The 20,703-nt window shown below is 38.7% G+C and overlaps 1 protein-coding gene across 1 annotated transcript in view; it reads left to right on the top strand.

Annotated features, from left to right (window-relative positions):
* The first annotated feature begins 5,576 nt into the window (after positions 1-5,576).
* Positions 5,577-20,703, top strand: part of LOC123748276 (ionotropic receptor 21a-like) — a 460,516-nt gene continuing 445,389 nt past the window's right edge. Inside the window, exon 1 of the mRNA XM_069339092.1 lies at positions 5,577-5,657. The gene's annotated coding sequence lies outside the window, so the exon portion shown is untranslated. The remainder of the gene's footprint in view (positions 5,658-20,703) is intronic.

The raw sequence follows: 20,703 nt of genomic DNA, 5'->3' as shown, positions 1-20,703 counted from the left end.
CCAAGGCGCAACGCAATTATTCAGTGGTAGAAAAAGAGGCGTTGGCGCAAGTGTTAACATGTAAAAAGTTCGAAGTTTACCTCACAGGTAATATAGTGGAAGTGTACACGGACCATAACCCACTAGTCTTCCTGACTCAGATGAAGGGTAAGAATAAACGCATCCTCAGGTGGGCGTTGTACCTACAGGACTTTAATCTTTCCATTACCCACCTACCGGGCCGACGCTCTGTCCAGGTTGCCAGAATAACATTCATCTAGGCCACATGAAGCCATTTACCAACTGTCATGCTTTAGTTATTTTTTTTTAGGTTCTCCTGTGACATTAAATATTCCGTGTCCAAATTATTTACTTCCCTGTTTTTTTTGTGTATGTTTTTTTTTCTTTCAGAGAACTCCTTTGTATTTTTCTTGCAGAGAAATTGTTGTTTTATATTTTTTTTGTCATATATTTTTTCTTTTTATTCTCTGTATACTCTTACAAAAAAAATATGACTACTATTCTAGTAGTCACATTTTTTTTCTCTCTGAAGGGGGGAGGAGTGTTACAACCCTGGGTTCTTCAGTGGAAACCAGAGGTCAAAATTTAGTTATTAAACTTTCCTATAGTATAGCTGAACGCAACTTTATGCATCATTGTTTGTATCTTCCCTGCCAGACGTAAGACTATACTTGTTTCTCAAAGAGCATTTAAAGACTGAGCTGGGGTTGATTATTAAATAATAACATAGACTCCAACTATGTTTACTAATACTCTAATCATTTGTAAAGTAAACCTGAGTAAACTTGGCATAGGGCTGCGGTACGATTAGTTGAGCAGTCTGCCGGCAGCAGCCAGCTGGGAAGACGGAGACTCCATCTTCTCTGGTTGCTGGCTGTGGTGAAAGGAACCTTCTCCTCCTCCCTCTTCGTTTCCTTATTTCTGTGTCTTGTTCAAGATAAGTATATTGAGCACATTATTATGCATGTCTGGCATACTCATGTTCTATGTGCAGAATAGTATATTTTGTGTGTAGTAGGTGTGTTTAGAGTTTATATTACTAGTTATTCTCAAGGGGGTCCCATTGGAACCACGTGGTCCCCTACCCTAAGCTGACTCTAACTTCAAGTTATTCAGTAGTAGAGCTTTACCCTAGCTTGTGTTCAGTGTAAAACCTTGTATTCTGCCTATGTGGACAAAGGCTTTTAACGTAAGGTAGTGTGGTAAAGTTATTATTATTATTGTTATTGGTGTGAAGGTATATGGGGGACTGTTAAGGGGTTAATAAATAAGTAAATTAGAACAGAGTATCCCTTCTTCCTGTGTGAGAGTGCATTGATCAACCCTTAGACTGACATATATGGTCTAGTAGCAAGTTATTATTACTGTGGATAGTTTATTTTGGGGGCCGGGCCTTTTAGCTCTCCCATATTTGATAACTCTGTCTTCTAACTACCCTTACCCCTTAATAGTACCAGTTCCCCCATAGAAAGCCCACCACAATTATTTATAACAACCACATTCAAGATTCTCAAGGGAATCGACAGGGTTGATAAAGACAGGCTATTTAACACAAGGGGCACACGCACTAGGGGACACAGGCAGAAACTGAGCGCCCAAATGAGCCACAGAGATATTAGAAAGAACTTTTTTAGTGTCAGAGTGGTTGACAAATGGAATGCATTAGGAAGCAATGTGGTGGAGGCTGACTCCATACACAGTTTCAAGTGTAGATATGATAGAGCCCAATAAGCTCAGGAACCTGTACACCTGTTGATTGACGGTTGAGAGGTGGGACCAAAGAGCCAGAGCTCAACCCCCACAAGCACAACTAGGTGAGTACACACACACACACACACACACACACACACACACACAAGTTTTGAAAATGATATAGCAAACAAAGCCAAGACCGAACCAAAGCTACTCCACAGTCACATCAGAAGGAAAACAACAGTGAAAGAACAGGTATTGAAACTTCGAACAGGCGAGGACGGGTATACTGAGAATGACAGAGAGGTGTGTGAAGAACTCAACAAGAGGTTCCAGGAGGTCTTCACAATAGAACAAGGTGGTCACTGTGCTAGGAGAAAGGGAGGTAAACCAGGTGGCCTTGGAAGAGTTCGAAATTACGAGAGAGGAGGTCAAGAGACACCTGCTGGATCTGGATGTTAGAAAGGCTCTTGGTCCAGATGGGATCACACCATGGATACTGAAAGAGTGTGCAGAGGCACTTTGCTTGCCACTCTCCATAGTGTATAGTAAGTCACTGGAGAAGGGAGACCTACCAGAAATATGGAAGACGGCGAATGTGGTAACAATATACAAAAAGGGTGACAGGCAAGAGGCACTGAACTATAGGCCAGTGTCCTTGACTTGTATACCATGCAAGGTGATGGAGAAGATCGTGAGAAAAAACCTGGTAACACATCTGGAGAGAAGGGACGTGACAAATCGCCAACATGGGTTCAGGGAGGGTAAATCTTGCCTTACAGGCTTGATAGAATTCTACGAACAGGTGACAAAGATTAAGCAAGAAAGAGAGGGCAGGGCGGACTGCATTTTCTTGGATTGTCGGAAAGCCTTTGACACAGTACCGCATAAGAGGCTGGTACATAAGCTGGAGAGACAGGCAGGTGTAGCTGGTAAGGTGCTCCAGTGGATAAGGGAGTATCTAATTAATAGGAAGCAGAGAGTTACGGTGAGGAGTGAGACCTCCGATTGGCGTGAAGTCACCAGTGGAGTCCCACAGGGCTCTGTACTCGGTCCTATCTTGTTTCTGATATATGTAAATGATCTCCCGGAGGGTATCGATTCATTTCTCTCACTGTTTGCAGACGATGCTAAAATTATGAGAAGGATTAAAACAGAAGAGGACTGTTTGAGGCTTCAAGAAGACCTAGACAAGCTGAAGGAATGGTCGAACAAATGGTTGTTAGAGTTTAACCCAACCAAATGTAATATAATGAAGATAGGTGTAGGGAGCAGGAGGCCAGATACAAGGTATCATCTGGGAGAGGAAATTCTTCAGAAGTCAGAGAAGGAAAAAGACTTGGGGGTTGATATCACGCCAGACCTGTCTCCTGCAGCACATATCAAGCAGATAACGTCAGCGGCATATGCCAGGCTGGCCAACATACGAACGGCGTTCAGAAACTTGTATAAAGAATCATTCAGAACTTTGTATACCACATATGTCAGACCAATCCTGGAGTATGCAGCCCCAGCATGGAGTCCATATCTAGTCAAGGATAAGACTAAACTGGAAAAGGTTCAAAGGTTTGCCACCAGACTAGTACCCAAGCTGAGAGGTATGAGCTACGAGGAGAGACTACGGGAATTAAACCTCACTTCGCTGGAAGACAGAAGAGTTAGGGGGGACATGATCACCACATTCAAGATTCTCAAGGGAATTGATAGGGTAGATAAAGACAGTCTATTTAACACAAGGGGAACACTCACAAGGGGACACAGGTGGAAACTGAGTGCCCAAATGAGCCACAGAGATATTAGAAAGAACTTTTTTAGTGTCAGAGTGGTTGACAAATGGAATGCATTAGGAAGTGATGTGGTGGGGGCTGACTCCATACACAGTTTCAAGTGTAGATATGATAATGCCCAATAGGCTCAGGAATCTGTACACCTGTTGATTGACGGTTGAGAGGCGGGACCAAAGAGCCAGAGCTCAACCCCCGCAAACACAACTAGGTGAGTACACACACAAACACACACACACACACACACACACACACACACACACACACACACACACACACACATACATATTGTAGAGCGCTCTTCGTCAACTTTTATGCTTTGTGCAAAATATTTTCGCTTCTATTTTGTTATAAAATGAACAAATTTGAGAAAAATTGTGTACATAATTACTTTATTTGTACAAACTCATATAATTATGTTGACTAAACCACACATTAGAAGATGATGAGACAACGACGTTTCGATGGGAGAAGACAACGATGATAATAATCATATTATTGATTGGTCTTATATAATAATCATCCTTCTAAAATAATCTTTCCTGCCTCTACTCTTCACAGACGCCGTCTTGTCGAATCTGCTCTGATACACAACTTACTCAACATGAACCTGAGTCCTGGCTTTGTTGCTATCTTCTTGAGCATGAAGAAGTTGTTGTGCTGTTGACTCTTCCAGCACAGAGATAATATACAACTCATCACAGAAATCCTACATATAGGAAAATAAGCACGCAATCTAGGGCTGTCAGTCACCCTAAATTCGATACCAAGTCTCATTGGCATAGATAGTAATGAAAAGGCAGACTCACTACAAAAAACTGCCACTGCTCTACCTGTTGTCCAGGTTGAAATACCTCCAAGTTTTCACAGATTAAGGCGCAAATCAAAAGGAAAATACTAACAACTATCAAAAGGCACCACAGAGCCAAAGTAACGAAAGGAAGATCCGCTTCGATGTGGTACAGACAGGCCACTGGGTACTACTCGTTCAAGCCTGGCAAAAAGATATCCAGAGACATTGCAGTAGAACGTGGTTCCCTCCCAAGATGAGGGGACTCCAGGACTCAGACTTAGTTACAAGTGCTGATGGGAGGTAATAAATCCAATAGTTAAAGAGTGTCATATCTGTGGAACAGAAACAGAGGCGCTACTATTGCATTACTTACTGGAAAGTGAAGCAACTGAAGCACAGTGCATCAAACTCAACATTAATCCAACGAGAGCAGCTGCATTAGATGCAAAATCCAAAGCGACTACAATGATTAGAAAAGTAGTTGAAGAATGAGACACACAAGTGAACACTGTGCATCTATATTTGCCACCAAGATAATGTTATTAAAGTAAGACTAAAAGAAATGCACTAAAACAGAAGCAGAAAAGAAACGTGACAGGATGAGAAAACACCATCGCCATTTAAAGCTTTGTCGCAGATATCACAGTAACAAGGTTATGGTGCATACCCTAACTCAGTTGCAGGCTCACTATTGCCCGTGCTATATGGACATTTCGTTCTGAGTAGCTAAATCTAAGACAATAGTGACCTACTTTCCCGTCTCACCCATTCTCCCACATTCAACTCCTTCCCCATATCTTGCTACTGTCCCACCCTCTCCCTTCTTTCACACACTTCTTCCTTGTTTTCCCAATCTGGCCGCCAACCTCGAACAGACAGATATTTAAATTTAATGCAGAATTCACATTAATGGCGAATAAATCTAGAATTTTACTCTTTCTTTACAGGACTGATCCCAACCATCTGATGCTCCTATCCCAGACCCGTCTCTATGAACAACTGTGTGATGCCAGCCACAAGCATCTGGTCTCTAACCCTGGACAGACAGACAGATGAGCAGATATTCTCCCTATATTGATATTCTCTCCCTATATTGAATAGCCACACCCACTGGCAAGGTCATTAAACAATGACAACACCAAGAATCAGTTTAGCCACACCCACTGGCAAGGATATTGACCAATGACAAGACTAGGAGTCAGCCACACCCACTGGCAAGTACTGTAACCAATGCCGTGGCCAGCATTCCCGGACTTAGTGGCGGCGGGAAGACGCTGACGGCTGAGCATAACATGGTGCTGCAGAGCGACCAGCTCAACAGTACAAGCCAGCACCTCACCCGAGCGTCTCCCTCCTGGCGCTCCACCACCAGTAGTGAGGGACCCCAGGTAAGGTGGTAGTGAGGGACCCCAGGTAAGGTGGTAGTGAGGGACCCCAGGTAAGGTGGTAGTGAGGGACCCCAGGTAAGGTGGTAGTGAGGGACCCCAGGTAAGGTGGTAGTGAGGGATCCCAGGTAAGGTGGTAGTGAGGGACCCCAGGTAAGGTGGTAGTGAGGGACCCCAGGTAAGGTGGTAGTGAGGAGTAGTGTAAACCGGGCCATAGAGCGGCAATTTTCATTTTTCCCCATGCCGCTCTATGGCCCCTGGGTTTTCTCGAATTTTTTCATCATGCCGGTCTATGGCCCCTGGGTTTTCTCGATTTTTTTCATAATGCCGGTCTATGGCCCCTGGGTTTTCTCGAATTTTTTCATCATGCCGCTCTATGGCCCCTGGGTTTTCTCGAATTTTTTCATCATGCCACTCTATGGCCCCTGGGTTTTCTCGAATTTTTTCATCATGCCGGTCTATGGCCCCTGGGTTTTCTCGAATTTTTTCATCATGCCGGTCTATGGCCCCTGGGTTTTCTCAGATTTTTTCACCATGCCGGTCTATGGCCCCCTGGGTTTTCTCGAATTTTCTTTCATAGCCGGTCTATGGCCCCATGTTTTTTCGTTACCCTGCTGACCCATGCACGGGCATTGCTAATGGTCAATGACGTCATCAACTTACCTGGGGATTAAAAGGCCGGCTCCTGGCCCCATCATATTTCGTTACCTGAGCGACCCTGCACAGGCATCGCTAATGGTCAATGACGTCACCCCCGTCTTCATTTTCCCTGTATAAGTCCGTTTTCTGTTACAGTGTAATTATTCCCATTTTCAATATTTATAACAAAGGTGGATTCAAATGCTGCCTTCTGTCAAGCCTAATGTGCAATGGCGTTAAACATTATAAGCTCGTTTTTCTCAATAAGGTATTGCCGTACTGTTTCCATTATCTAAGGTCATTTTATAGCTAAGATTACATAATAAAAACATAAAAAATGAGTTCAAACCCTGTTTACAGAACCAGTATTTACCCAGGTCTTTTTCCTAAATCTAAAACTTATTCCAATTTATGTGCATTGTTTCATGTTCTGTCTAGTGTTGATACTTTTAATAGTCTATTAATATTCCCCCTTTATCATGTTCATTCATTCACAGCTCTCTCATGTCACCTCTATTTCTTTGCCTTTCTAGAGAATGTAATTTAAGCTTTGTCAATCTTTCTTCAGAGATTGCTTATTGAGCATAGGGCAAAATAAAAATGAAAACTTACTATCTTTCATTTGTATGAAAACAGTCCCCTGCCAGGCGGCGCCAACGCGGTAAATGCGGATCCCAGGAGATTCACACATAAGTGTAAACTCTTAATCTGGCTTAATACCTCAACTGAACTCTGTGCTTCATCAGAGTCGATATTCAGCTACAATAGCTCGTATTTTCGCTCATTGCTTATATTTTCCGTTATTCATAAACCCTATCAAACCATCCTAACCTAACTTATTATATATAACAAATGCATTCTACAGACCAGTTGTTGTTGTTTTTTTTTAGTGACATCACGGAAAGCGACCTCAAGTATAGGGATAAGGTATTGATGGCAATTAGCATATAGGTGTCAAGGTATCACAGCACCTGACTGGTCAACTATGTATGACGTCACCAGACAACCAATGCGACCTTTGGCGTTCTACTGGCATGTGTATTTAATGTTATTATTAAAAAATGACTAGACTATCCATCCCCTACCTAACCTAATCAGAGGACTAAGAATATACATTTTAGTCATCCACAACTGTAATCATTATTCAGTGATAAGTTCAAAAGTATAACAGAAGCCCAAATGTCGTACTACAATTTAAGCAGAATCGTACATCTGGCAGCATAGCAGGTGAGCTGAACATAAGAATAAAGGTAACTGCAGAGGTCCTATTGGCCCATACGAGGCAGCTCCTATATATTTCCACCCAATCTCATTCATGTCCACCCTATGCTGAAATCAACCAAAGGATCCCACATAAAGTATTAGTTTACAATAATAGTTTTAATAAATAGCTCTTATTCTAGTTTTATACACAACAGCAATTATGAAACCCTATAGCTAGATATTCTACTATAATCCACAGGTAGTTACCACACATCTGGCAGTACAGCGGATTAGTGGCTGTGTTCATAGGCTAGTCAACTGTCCTCATATCCATCAAATAGATATCCAAATGTCGCACCTCAATTCATCCATCTAGCAACTCAGCTGGATGCTAGCCACTATATTCATAGGCAAATCATTTCTACACCTCAAAAAATCCTAGTCTTGCTACGCAAATCAGGTAACTTGTTTCTAAACCAACAGTCGCAAATACAAGCATACAAACCTACTCATACTCCACAACCTATACATTCATAGAGAATAGCCTAGTTTTTTGCCACCATTTCCCCATTAATCAGATGCAATTTATGCCATGCACACAAAAAATACAGCATCTACACACCAAATATGCCATTTATGCACAAAATATATTATTTACACTCAAAATATGCCATCACACAAAAATATGTCATTTACATTCAAAAATATGTCAGTTGGACATGAAAATGTAGCATTTACACAATATTGCATGGACACTCAGAGTATGACATTTACACAAAGTACGGTATTTTTCACAAATATATCAAAAATGCTTTTGCATTTAGACAATCAAAAATGCGCTTTCACTAAAATTACACAATTTCACAAACATAATTTTCACAAAATACCCACACATTGTCTCATAAACCAAATACACTTACACCATGGAGATCTATTTTATCAGATTACAGAGCTTACACAAAATACACAATTTTCACACACAAATACAGTTGCACCAGTTCCACTTCAACAAATTAAAAACACAACTTGCATAAATGCACTATTATCACAAAAATTATTATAAAACATGGACAATTATTACACAGTTTGTGTAATTATTTTACATCTTTGCACAATTAATACAAGAAAACTTGCTATATAATTACTCAACTTGCACAATGTCAATCAATACACAAAAGTATAAATAAACAATTCGTCCATATGCAATTACACAACATGCGCAATTAATACACAACTTATACAAATATTACACATCTTTCATAATTATTACACAACTTGTACAAATGCATATCTAGCACAAATACGTACAATACATAACTACCCCAAATATGAAAATACACAACTAGCATAAATACACGATTTACACAAATACAATTGCGACATTTACACAACTTGCTCAAAAATATAATCAATACACAACTTACCAAAATATGAACAATACATAACTAGCACATATTCATTAAAGTCACAGCTAAGCAATTTCCGCAAATACACATACAAAAACATATACAATTAATACATACAACTTGCACAAAACAATACACAATTTATAGAAATATAATCAATACATAATTGCAATAATCATACAACTTATGCAAAATACATAATCTGCACAATTAATACACAAGTATATTAATTGTGCTATATATGTACAAACACAACCAACTAGGTCAAACAATACACAATTTGCATGATATTTTTCTGGGTATATTTAGGACATTAATTATAATATGCTGAGTTTAACCAACTCCCCAAAAGTTAGAATTTCACATATAAAAATGGTGCATATGACTTCCGATGAGCTCAATATATAACACATTCTTTTTCCATTAAGATATCAACATTATTAGTGCTAAACTATTCATCTAACATATGTCCACTGTTTTATGTCTTATTAATACCTTCCTTGTTACATCCTCTCCAATCAGACCACCCATATTTATGTATTTATTCAAACCATCTAACAGACTTATTTGTTCTAGCCTTAGTTATGTTAAGGCAGGTGGGGTTAGGTGAAGTCAGTATTTTCTATGATAATTTTAGACAAATTTGCTATATCTTATCAAAATGCATCTTGTTAAAACTTAAATTTATCTAAATCTATCAAAAATATACTTATACTACGCAAATTTGACTAAATTCAACCTAGCTAAACTAACTAAATATGAGCATCCCATATCCTCACATACAAGCCTATGTCGCCTCTGTCCATACATTATATGAGTCTGCCATATAGCTCGAACCCCAAATAGGAAAATTTACACTATTTCATAAATATGCTAGTTCATTACCCTAAGATATTATATATGTCCTTCCCTACACGACCTCACCTAACCTGACCTGGCATAATCAAACCTAGATTTAGTTCAAGTTGGTGAAATTTAAGCTATGCCACTTTAATTCGACATAATTTATGGCGATTTCCACCAAATATACCCAAATGTTGCGTAGCATAGCACTGCCAAAGCCCATTTTCTCCTATTCCATACTACCCTACACAACCTCACCTAACCTGACCTAGCATATCCAAACCTGGATTTGGTTAAAGTTGGCGAAATTTATGCTATGCCACCTAAATATGACCTAATTTAAGGCAATTTCCACCAAATATACCCAAATGTTGTGTATCATAGCATCCCCAAAGCCCATTTTTACCTACATTTTCTCCTATTCCATCCTACCCTACACAACCTCACCTAACCTATCCTAGCATATCCAAACCTGGATTTGGTTAAAGTCTGCGAAATTTAAGCTATCCCACATAAATTCGACCTAATTTAAGGCAATTCCCACCAAATATCCCCAAATGTTGCGTATCACAGCAATGCCAAAGCCCATTTTTACCTACATTTTCTCCTATTCCATCCTACCCTACGCAACCTTACCTAACCTATCCTACCATATCCAAACCTAGATTTGGTTAAAGTCTGCGAAATTTAAGCTATCCCACCTAAATTCGATCTAATTTAAGGCAATTCCCACCAAATATATCCAAATGTTGTGTATCACAGCACTGCCAAAGCCCATTTTTTTACCTACATTTTCTCCTATTCCATCCTACCCTACGCAACCTTACCTAACCTATCCTACCATATCCAAACCTAGATTTGGTTAAAGTCGGCGAAATTTAAGTTATCCCATATAAATTTGACCTAATTTAAGACAATTTCCACCAAATATACCCAAAAATGTTTTGGAACATAGCACGACCAAAGCTCATTTTAGCTGAGTTTTCACCTATTCCAACCTGCCTGAGACAACCCTACCCAGCCTCTCCTGGCATATCCAAAGTCAGATTTGCTTATAGTTGGCAAAATTTATGCCTTTCCCACCTAAATTTAACCTAATTTAAGCCAATTTCCACCGAATATACCCAAATGTTTTGTATCTTAGCATGGCCAAAGTTTATTTTAGCTGAGTTTTCGCCTATTCCAACCTGCCCTAGACAACCCTACCCAGCCCCTCCTGGCATATCCAAAGTCAGATTTAATTATAGTTGGCAAAATTTATGCCTTTCCCACCTAAATTTAACCTAATTTAAGCCAATTTCCACCGAATATACCCAAATGTTTTGTATCTTAGCATGGCCAAAGTTCATTTCACCCAAGTTTTCACCTATTCCATCTTACCTTACACAGCCTTACCTAACCTGACCTAGCATATCCCAAGCTAGATTTAATTAGAGTTCGTGAAATTTATGCTTACTCACCTAAATTCAACCTAATTTAAGACAATTTCTACCCAATATACCAAAAATGTTTTGTTACATAGCTCGGCCAAAGACCATATTAGCCAAGTTTTTACATATTCCAACCTACCCTACATAGCCTTACCTATCCCTGACCTAGCAGATTTGATTATCACATATTCCAACCTACCCTACATAGCCTTACCTATCCCTGACCTAGCAGATTTGATTAAAGTTGGGAAAATTTAAGCTATGGCCACCAAATTGTAAACAATTTCCACCAAATATGCCTAAATGTTGTGTATCATAGCACAGCCAAAACCTATTTTATCCACATTTTCACCCATTCCATCTAAACCTGGACTTAACCTCTGATACGACATATACTCAGAGAAGTGATGATTTTTAGATATGAACCTAAATGCCTGTGCCTAACCTGCAAGAGTCTTGGAGCTTTGTAGAATATTTTATCTATTTTTCTTCGTAAACTGAAGTTTTGGATATGATCCTATCCACACTGTGCCTAACCTGCTAGGTTCTTTGTTGAACAGTGTAACCATATTCATAGAAAAGTGATGTTTTGGATATGGACCTAACAGCCCCCTCTCCTTTAAAACTTGGAACTGTGTTCAATATTGTAGATATAGTGTTGGGTAGGTGTTTTGTTTTTACACATCAACCCAACCGTCCTAGACCTAACCTCCCTTCATCTAACTTCAAATTTATCGTAAATATGGGAGGAACGTGTTGTTTGTGCATCAACCCAACTGTCCTGGACCTAACCTCCCTTCATCTAACTTCAAATTTATCGTAAATATGGAAGGAACGTGTTGTTTGTGCATCAACCCAACCGTCCTTGACCTAACCTCCACTTATCAAACTTCAAATTTATCATAAATATGGGAGGACCGTGTTATTTGTGCATCAACCCTGCCATCCTGGGCCTAACCTCCCTTTATCTAACTTCAAATTTATTGTATATATGGGAAGAAGGTGTTGTTTATGCATCAACCCAACCTCCCTGGACCTAACCTCTGATACACGAATCTTGGTTCAATATTGCATCATACTTGTAGCATTTTTTTTTTCACATAATTCAACCATCCTCAACCTAACCTCTATTACCTGGGGGAGGGAGGTTAATGGAAAATATGATAATATTGGGAATTTTCTCTACATCAGTTCAACTCAACCATCCTTAACCTAACCTTAGTTAGAAAGGGATATAACTCACCAAAACTATTTAATTACCATTTACCCTATTTTCCTTATCCTAACCTATAACTAAAGGGTTTAGACCCCCCTTTACCTCGAAATTATACTATATATTTAAGGTAGGAATTTATTTTCACATATAAACCTAACATTCCCTAATTTAACCCTATACTATAATTTCGAGGTAAATGGGGGTCTAAACCCTTTAGTTATAGGTTAGGATAAGGAAAATTGGGTAAATGGTAATTAAATAGTTTTGGTGAGTTATATCCCTTTCTAACTAAGGTTAGGTTAAGGATGGTTGAGTTGAACTGATGTACAGAAAATTCCCATTATTATCATATTTTCCATTAACCTCCCTCCCCCCAGGAAATAGAGGTTAGGTTGAGGATGGTTGAATTATGTGAAAAAAAAATGCTACAAGTATGATGCAATATTGAACCAAGATTCGTGTATCAGAGGTTAGGTCCAGGGAGGTTGGGTTGATGCATAAACAACACCTTCTTCCCATATATACAATAAATTTGAAGTTAGATAAAGGGAGGTTAGGCCCAGGACGGCAGGGTTGATGCACAAATAACACGGTCCTCCCATATTTATGATAAATTTGAAGTTTGATAAATGGAGGTTAGGTCAAGGACGGTTGGGTTGATGCACAAACAACACGTTCCTTCCATATTTACGATAAATTTGAAGTTAGATGAAGGGAGGTTAGGTCCAGGACAGTTGGGTTGATGCACAAACAACACGTTCCTCCCATATTTACGATAAATTTGAAGTTAGATGAAGGGAGGTTAGGTCTAGGACGGTTGGGTTGATGTGTAAAAACAAAACACCTACCCAACACTATATCTACAATATTGAACACAGTTCCAAGTTTTAAAGGAGAGGGGGCTGTTAGGTCCATATCCAAAACATCACTTTTCTATGAATATGGTTACACTGTTCAACAAAGAACCTAGCAGGTTAGGCACAGTGTGGATAGGATCATATCCAAAACTTCAGTTTTTGAAGAAAAATAGATAAAATATTCTACAAAGCTCCAAGACTCTTGCAGGTTAGGCACGGGCATTTAGGTTCATATCTAAAAATCATCACTTCTCTGAGTATATGTCGTATCAGAGGTTAAGTCCAGGTTTAGATGGAATGGGTAAAAATGTGGATAAAATAGGTTTTGGCTGTGCTATGATACACAACATTTAGGCATATTTGGTGGAAATTGTTTACAATTTGGTGGCCATAGCTTAAATTTTCCCAACTTTAATCAAATCTGCTAGGTCAGGGATAGGTAAGGCTATGTAGGGTAGGTTGGAATATGTGATAATCAAATCTGCTAGGTCAGGGATAGGTAAGGCTATGTAGGGTAGGTTGGAATATGTAAAAACTTGGCTAATATGGTCTTTGGCCGAGCTATGTAACAAAACATTTTTGGTATATTGGGTAGAAATTGTCTTAAATTAGGTTGAATTTAGGTGAGTAAGCATAAATTTCACGAACTCTAATCAAATCTAGCTTGGGATATGCTAGGTCAGGTTAGGTAAGGCTGTGTAAGGTAAGATGGAATAGGTGAAAACTTGGGTGAAATGAACTTTAGCCATGCTAAGATACAAAACATTTGGGTATATTCGGTGGAAATTGGCTTAAATTAGGTTAAATTTAGGTGGGAAAGGCATAAATTTTGCCAACTATAATTAAATCTGACTTTGGATATGCCAGGAGGGGCTGGGTAGGGTTGTCTAGGGCAGGTTGGAATAGGCGAAAACTCAGCTAAAATAAACTTTGGCCATGCTAAGATACAAAACATTTGGGTATATTCGGTGGAAATTGGCTTAAATTAGGTTAAATTTAGGTGGGAAAGGCATAAATTTTGCCAACTATAAGCAAATCTGACTTTGGATATGCCAGGAGAGGCTGGGTAGGGTTGTCTCGGGCAGGTTGGAATAGGTGAAAACTTAGCTAAAATGAGCTTTGGTCGTGCTATGTTCCAAAACATTTTTGGGTATATTTGGTGGAAATTGTCTTAAATTAGGTCAAATTTATATGGGATAACTTAAATTTCGCCGACTTTAACCAAATCTAGGTTTGGATATGCTAGGATAGGTTAGGTAAGGTTGCGTAGGGTAGGATGGAATAGGAGAAAATGTAGGTAAAAAAATGGGCTTTGGCAGTGCTGTGATACACAACATTTGGGGATATTTGGTGGGAATTGCCTTAAATTAGGTCGAATTTATGTGGGATAGCTTAAATTTCGCAGACTTTAACCAAATCCAGGTTTGGATATGCTAGGATAGGTTAGGTGAGGTTGTGTAGGGTAGGATGGAATAGGAGAAAATGTAGGTAAAAATGGGCTTTGGTGATGCTATGATACACAACATTTGGGTATATTTGGTGGAAATTGCCTTAAATTAGGTCATATTTAGGTGGCATAGCATAAATTTCGCCAACTTTAACCAAATCCAGGTTTGGATATGCTAGGTCAGGTTAGGTGAGGTTGTGTAGGGTAGTATGGAATAGGAGAAAATGGGCTTTGGCAGTGCTATGCTACGCAACATTTGGGTATATTTGGTGGAAATCGCCATAAATTATGTCGAATTAAAGTGGCATAGCTTAAATTTCACCAACTTGAACTAAATCTAGGTTTGATTATGCCAGGTCAGGTTAGGTGAGGTCGTGTAGGGAAGGACATATATAATATCTTAGGGTAATGAACTAGCATATTTATGAAATAGTGTAAATTTTCCTATTTGGGGTTCGAGCTATATGGCAGACTCATATAATGTATGGACAGAGGCGACATAGGCTTGTATGTGAGGATATGGGATGCTCATATTTAGTTAGTTTAGCTAGGTTGAATTTAGTCAAATTTGCGTAGTATAAGTATATTTTTGATAGATTTAGATAAATTTAAGTTTTAACAAGATGCATTTTGATAAGATATAGCAAATTTGTCTAAAATTATCATAGAAAATACTGACTTCACCTAACCCCACCTGCCTTAACATAACTAAGGCTAGAACAAATAAGTCTGTTAGATGGTGTGAATAAATACATAAATATGGGTGGTCTGATTGGAGAGGATGTAACAAGGAAGGTATTAATAAGACATAAAACAGTGGACATATGTTAGATGAATAGTTTAGCACTAATAATGTTGATATCTTAATGGAAAAAGAATGTGTTATATATTGAGCTCATCGGAAGTCATATGCACCATTTTTATATGTGAAATTCTAACTTTTGGGGAGTTGGTTAAACTCAGCATATTATAATTAATGTCCTAAATATACCCAGAAAAATATCATGCAAATTGTGTATTGTTTGACCTAGTTGGTTGTGTTTGTACATATATAGCACAATTAATATACTTGTGTATTAATTGTGCAGATTATGTATTTTGCATAAGTTGTATGATTATTGCAATTATGTATTGATTATATTTCTATAAATTGTGTATTGTTTTGTGCAAGTTGTATGTATTAATTGTATATGTTTTTGTATGTGTATTTGCGGAAATTGCTTAGCTGTGACTTTAATGAATATGTGCTAGTTATGTATTGTTCATATTTTGGTAAGTTGTGTATTGATTATATTTTTGAGCAAGTTGTGTAAATGTCGCAATTGTATTTGTGTAAATCGTGTATTTATGCTAGTTGTGTATTTTCATATTTGGGGTAGTTATGTATTGTACGTATTTGTGCTAGATACGCATTTGTACAAGTTGTGTAATAATTATGAAAGATGTGTAATATTTGTATAAGTTGTGTATTAATTGCGCATGTTGTGTAATTGCATATGGACGAATTGTTTATTTATACTTTTGTGTATTGATTGACATTGTGCAAGTTGAGTAATTATATAGCAAGTTTTCTTGTATTAATTGTGCAAAGATGTAAAATAATTACACAAACTGTGTAATAATTGTCCATGTTTTATAATAATTTTTGTGATAATAGTGCATTTATGCAAGTTGTGTTTTTAATTTGTTGAAGTGGAACTGGTGCAACTGTATTTGTGTGTGAAAATTGTGTATTTTGTGTAAGCTCTGTAATCTGATAAAATAGATCTCCATGGTGTAAGTGTATTTGGTTTATGAGACAATGTGTGGGTATTTTGTGAAAATTATGTTTGTGAAATTGTGTAATTTTAGTGAAAGCGCATTTTTGATTGTCTAAATGCAAAAGCATTTTTGATATATTTGTGAAAAATACCGTACTTTGTGTAAATGTCATACTCTGAGTGTCCATGCAATATTGTGTAAATGCTACATTTTCATGTCCAACTGACATATTTTTGAATGTTAATGTTATATTTTTGTCTATAAATGACATATTTTTGTGTGATGGCATATTTTGAGTGTAAATAATATATTTTGTGCATAAATGGCATATTTGGTGTGTAGATGCTGTATTTTTTGTGTGCATGGCATAAATTGCATCTGATTAATGGGGAAATGGTGGCAAAAAACTAGGCTATTCTCTATGAATGTATAGGTTGTGGAGTATGAGTAGGTTTGTATGCTTGTATTTGCGACTGTTGGTTTAGAAACAAGTTACCTGATTTGCGTAGCAAGACTAGGATTTTTTGAGGTGTAGAAATGATTTGCCTATGAATATAGTGGCTAGCATCTAGCTGAGTTGCTAGATGGATGAATTGAGGTGCGACATTTGGATATCTATTTGATGGATATGAGGACAGTTGACTAGCCTATGAACACAGCCACTAATCCGCTGTACTGCCAGATGTGTGGTAACTACCTGTGGATTATAGTAGAATATCTAGCTATAGGGTTTCATAATTGCTGTTGTGTATAAAACTAGAATAAGAGCTATTTATTAAAACTATTATTGTAAACTAATACTTTATGTGGGATCCTTTGGTTGATTTCAGCATAGGGTGGACATGAATGAGATTGGGTGGAAATATATAGGAGCTGCCTCGTATGGGCCAATAGGACCTCTGCAGTTACCTTTATTCTTATGTTCAGCTCACCTGCTATGCTGCCAGATGTACGATTCTGCTTAAATTGTAGTACGACATTTGGGCTTCTGTTATACTTTTGAACTTATCACTGAATAATAATTACAGTTGTGGATGACTAAAATGTATATTCTTAGTCCTCTGATTAGGTTAGGTAGGGGATGGATAGTCTAGTCATTTTTGAATAATAACATTAAATACACATGCCAGTAGAACGCCAAAGGTCGCATTGGTTGTCTGGTGACGTCATACATAGTTGACCAGTCAGGTGCTGTGATACCTTGACACCTATATGCTAATGGCCATCAATACCTTATCCCTATACTTGAGGTCGCTTTCCGTGATGTCACTAAAAAAAAACAACAACAACTGGTCTGTAGAATGCATTTGTTATATATAATAAGTTAGGTTAGGATGGTTTGATAGGGTTTATGAATAACGGAAAATATAAGCAATGAGCGAAAATACGAGCTATTGTAGCTGAATATCGACTCTGATGAAGCACAGAGTTCAGTTGAGGTATTAAGCCAGATTAAGAGTTTACACTTATGTGTGAATCTCCTGGGATCCGCATTTACCGCGTTGGCGCCGCCTGGCAGGGGACTGTTTTCATACAAATGAAAGATAGTAAGTTTTCATTTTTATTTTGCCCTATGCTCAATAAGCAATCTCTGAAGAAAGATTGACAAAGCTTAAATTACATTCTCTAGAAAGGCAAAGAAATAGAGGTGACATGAGAGAGCTGTGAATGAATGGACATGATAAAGGGGGAATATTAATAGACTATTAAAATTATCAACACTAGACAGAACATGAAACAATGCACATAAATTGGAATAAGTTTTAGATTTAGGAAAAAGACCTGGGTAAATACTGGTTCTGTAAACAGGGTTTGAACTCATTTCTTATGTTATTATTATGTAATCTTAGCTATAAAATGACCTTAGACAATGGGAAACAGTACGGCAATACCTTATTGAGAAAAACGAGCTTATAATGTTTAACGCCATTGCACATTAGGCTTGACAGAAGGCAGCATTTGAATCCACCTTTGTTATAAATATTGAAAATGGGAATAATTACACTGTAACAGAAAACGGACTTATACAGGGAAAATGAAGACGGGGGTGACGTCATTGACCATTAGCGATGCCTGTGCAGGGTCGCTCAGGTAACGAAATATGATGGGGCCAGGAGCCGGCCTTTTAATCCCCCAGGTAAGTTGATGACGACATTGACCATTAGCAATGCCCGTGCATGGGTCAGCAGGGTAACGAAAAAACATGGGGCCATAGACCGGCTATGAAAGAAAATTCGAGAAAACCCAGGGGGGCCATAGACCGGCATGGTGAAAAAATCTGAGAAAACCCAGGGGCCATAGACCGGCATGATGAAAAAATTCGAGAAAACCCAGGGGCCATAGACCGGCATGATGAAAAAATTCGAGAAAACCCAGGGGCCATAGAGTGGCATGATGAAAAAATTCGAGAAAACCCAGGGGCCATAGAGCGGCATGATGAAAAAATTCGAGAAAACCCAGGGGCCATAGACCGGCATTATGAAAAAAATCGAGAAAACCCAGGGGCCATAGACCGGCATGATGAAAAAAATCGAGAAAACCCAGGGTCCATAGAGCGGCATGGGGAAAAATGAAAATTGCCGCTCTATGGCCGGGTTTACACTACTGTGAGGGACCCCAGGTAAGGTGGTAGTGAGGGACCCCAGGTAAGGTGGTAGTGAGGGACCCCAGGTAAGGTGGTAGTGAGGGACCCCAGGTAAGGTGGTAGTGAGGGACCCCAGGTAAGGTGGTAGTGAGGGACCCCAGGTAAGGTGGTAGTAAGGGACCCCAGGTAAGGTGGTAGTGAGGGACCCCAGGTAAGGTGGTAGTGAGGGACTCCAGGTAAGGTGGTAGTTAGGGACCCCAGGTAAGGTGGTAGTGAGGGATCCCAGGTAAGGTGGTTGTAAGAGGACCCAATTAAGCTGGTTGGGAGGGACCCATTGGACCGCTGCTTCCAATCCTAACAATCAACTACCTCCAACCATCAACTCCTACTATCACCAACCATGAACCACCAATACTACCAACAACAACTATTAACCACAGCTGCCATCAGCAATATCAATCAACCACCACCCACAACCAACAACCATAACTACCACCAACTGTCAACCACCAACCATTAACCACCACTACCACCAACAATCATCCACCACTACAAGTATCCATCACAGATGCCACAAACCACAGCAATCAACAACCACCCACCACCACCACCACCACAGATTTAGCATTAAGTGAAATAACTGAAACAAATATAAATTTGTTATCTCTTTTATTATGCTCGCACTGTTTTATTCCACTTACAATTTTTTTATATATCTATGTTTTCTCTATATACCATCAATTACAGTAACTACTTCTATGCAATATTTAAGGTTGCCACAAGGTCTCAGATTTTGTTTAGCCAAAGTTGTGCAGTAAGTTCTGGCAACCTATTTACGACTCCACACAAAATCATCTCCAAAACCTCAAAATAAACATTGCCACAACATTCAAAACCATTCCCGTTATGTTGTGGCAACCTAAAATTGTTTGTTGGTATAGATACTCCATCACACTTCCGGTGCCATAAATATTCCATCAGACACCCGGTGTCAAAGATATTCTATCACACTCCCTGTACAATACACACTCCATCATACTCCTGCAGTGCCATAGATGTTACATCACTCTCCCAGAGCCGTTGATACTCCATCACACTTTAGGTGTCATAGGTACTCCATCACTCTCCAGGTGCCATAAAAACTTCATCACACTCTAGGTGCTATAAATTCTCTATGACACTCCCTGTTCCAAAGGTTCTCCATCACACTCCCAAGCCATAAATACTCTATCACCCTCTAGGAGCCAAAGATATATATTCCATCACACTCCAGGTATTCCATCACACTCTGGGTGCCATAGATACACCATCACACTCCCTGTGCCATAGATACTCCATCACACTCCAGGTGACATAGATACTCCATCACACTTCCTGTGCCATAGATGCTATTGTGGGGTATTTTCCTGGCAGGATTTTGTTAGTTTATATATATATATATATATATATATATATATATATATATATATATATATATATATACTTACTTCAATTTATTATTAGTAACTCAAAGTGGACTGTATATTTAAAAGTTTTTCTGATAGGTGTTTACCTGTACACAAGTTTTGGGGGTTTATGTACATAGCCTAATAGTGAAATAATTGATAAAAGTAATAAACTACTGAATATTAAGTGCTATTGCTAAAATGGGTTAGTAAAATGT

The sequence above is a fragment of the Procambarus clarkii genome, chromosome 41 (assembly GCF_040958095.1).
Source record: "Procambarus clarkii isolate CNS0578487 chromosome 41, FALCON_Pclarkii_2.0, whole genome shotgun sequence".
NCBI lineage: Eukaryota > Metazoa > Arthropoda > Malacostraca > Decapoda > Cambaridae > Procambarus > Procambarus clarkii.
Note: the sequence above shows the minus strand (reverse complement) of the source record. Positions and strands in the feature narration are given on the sequence as shown.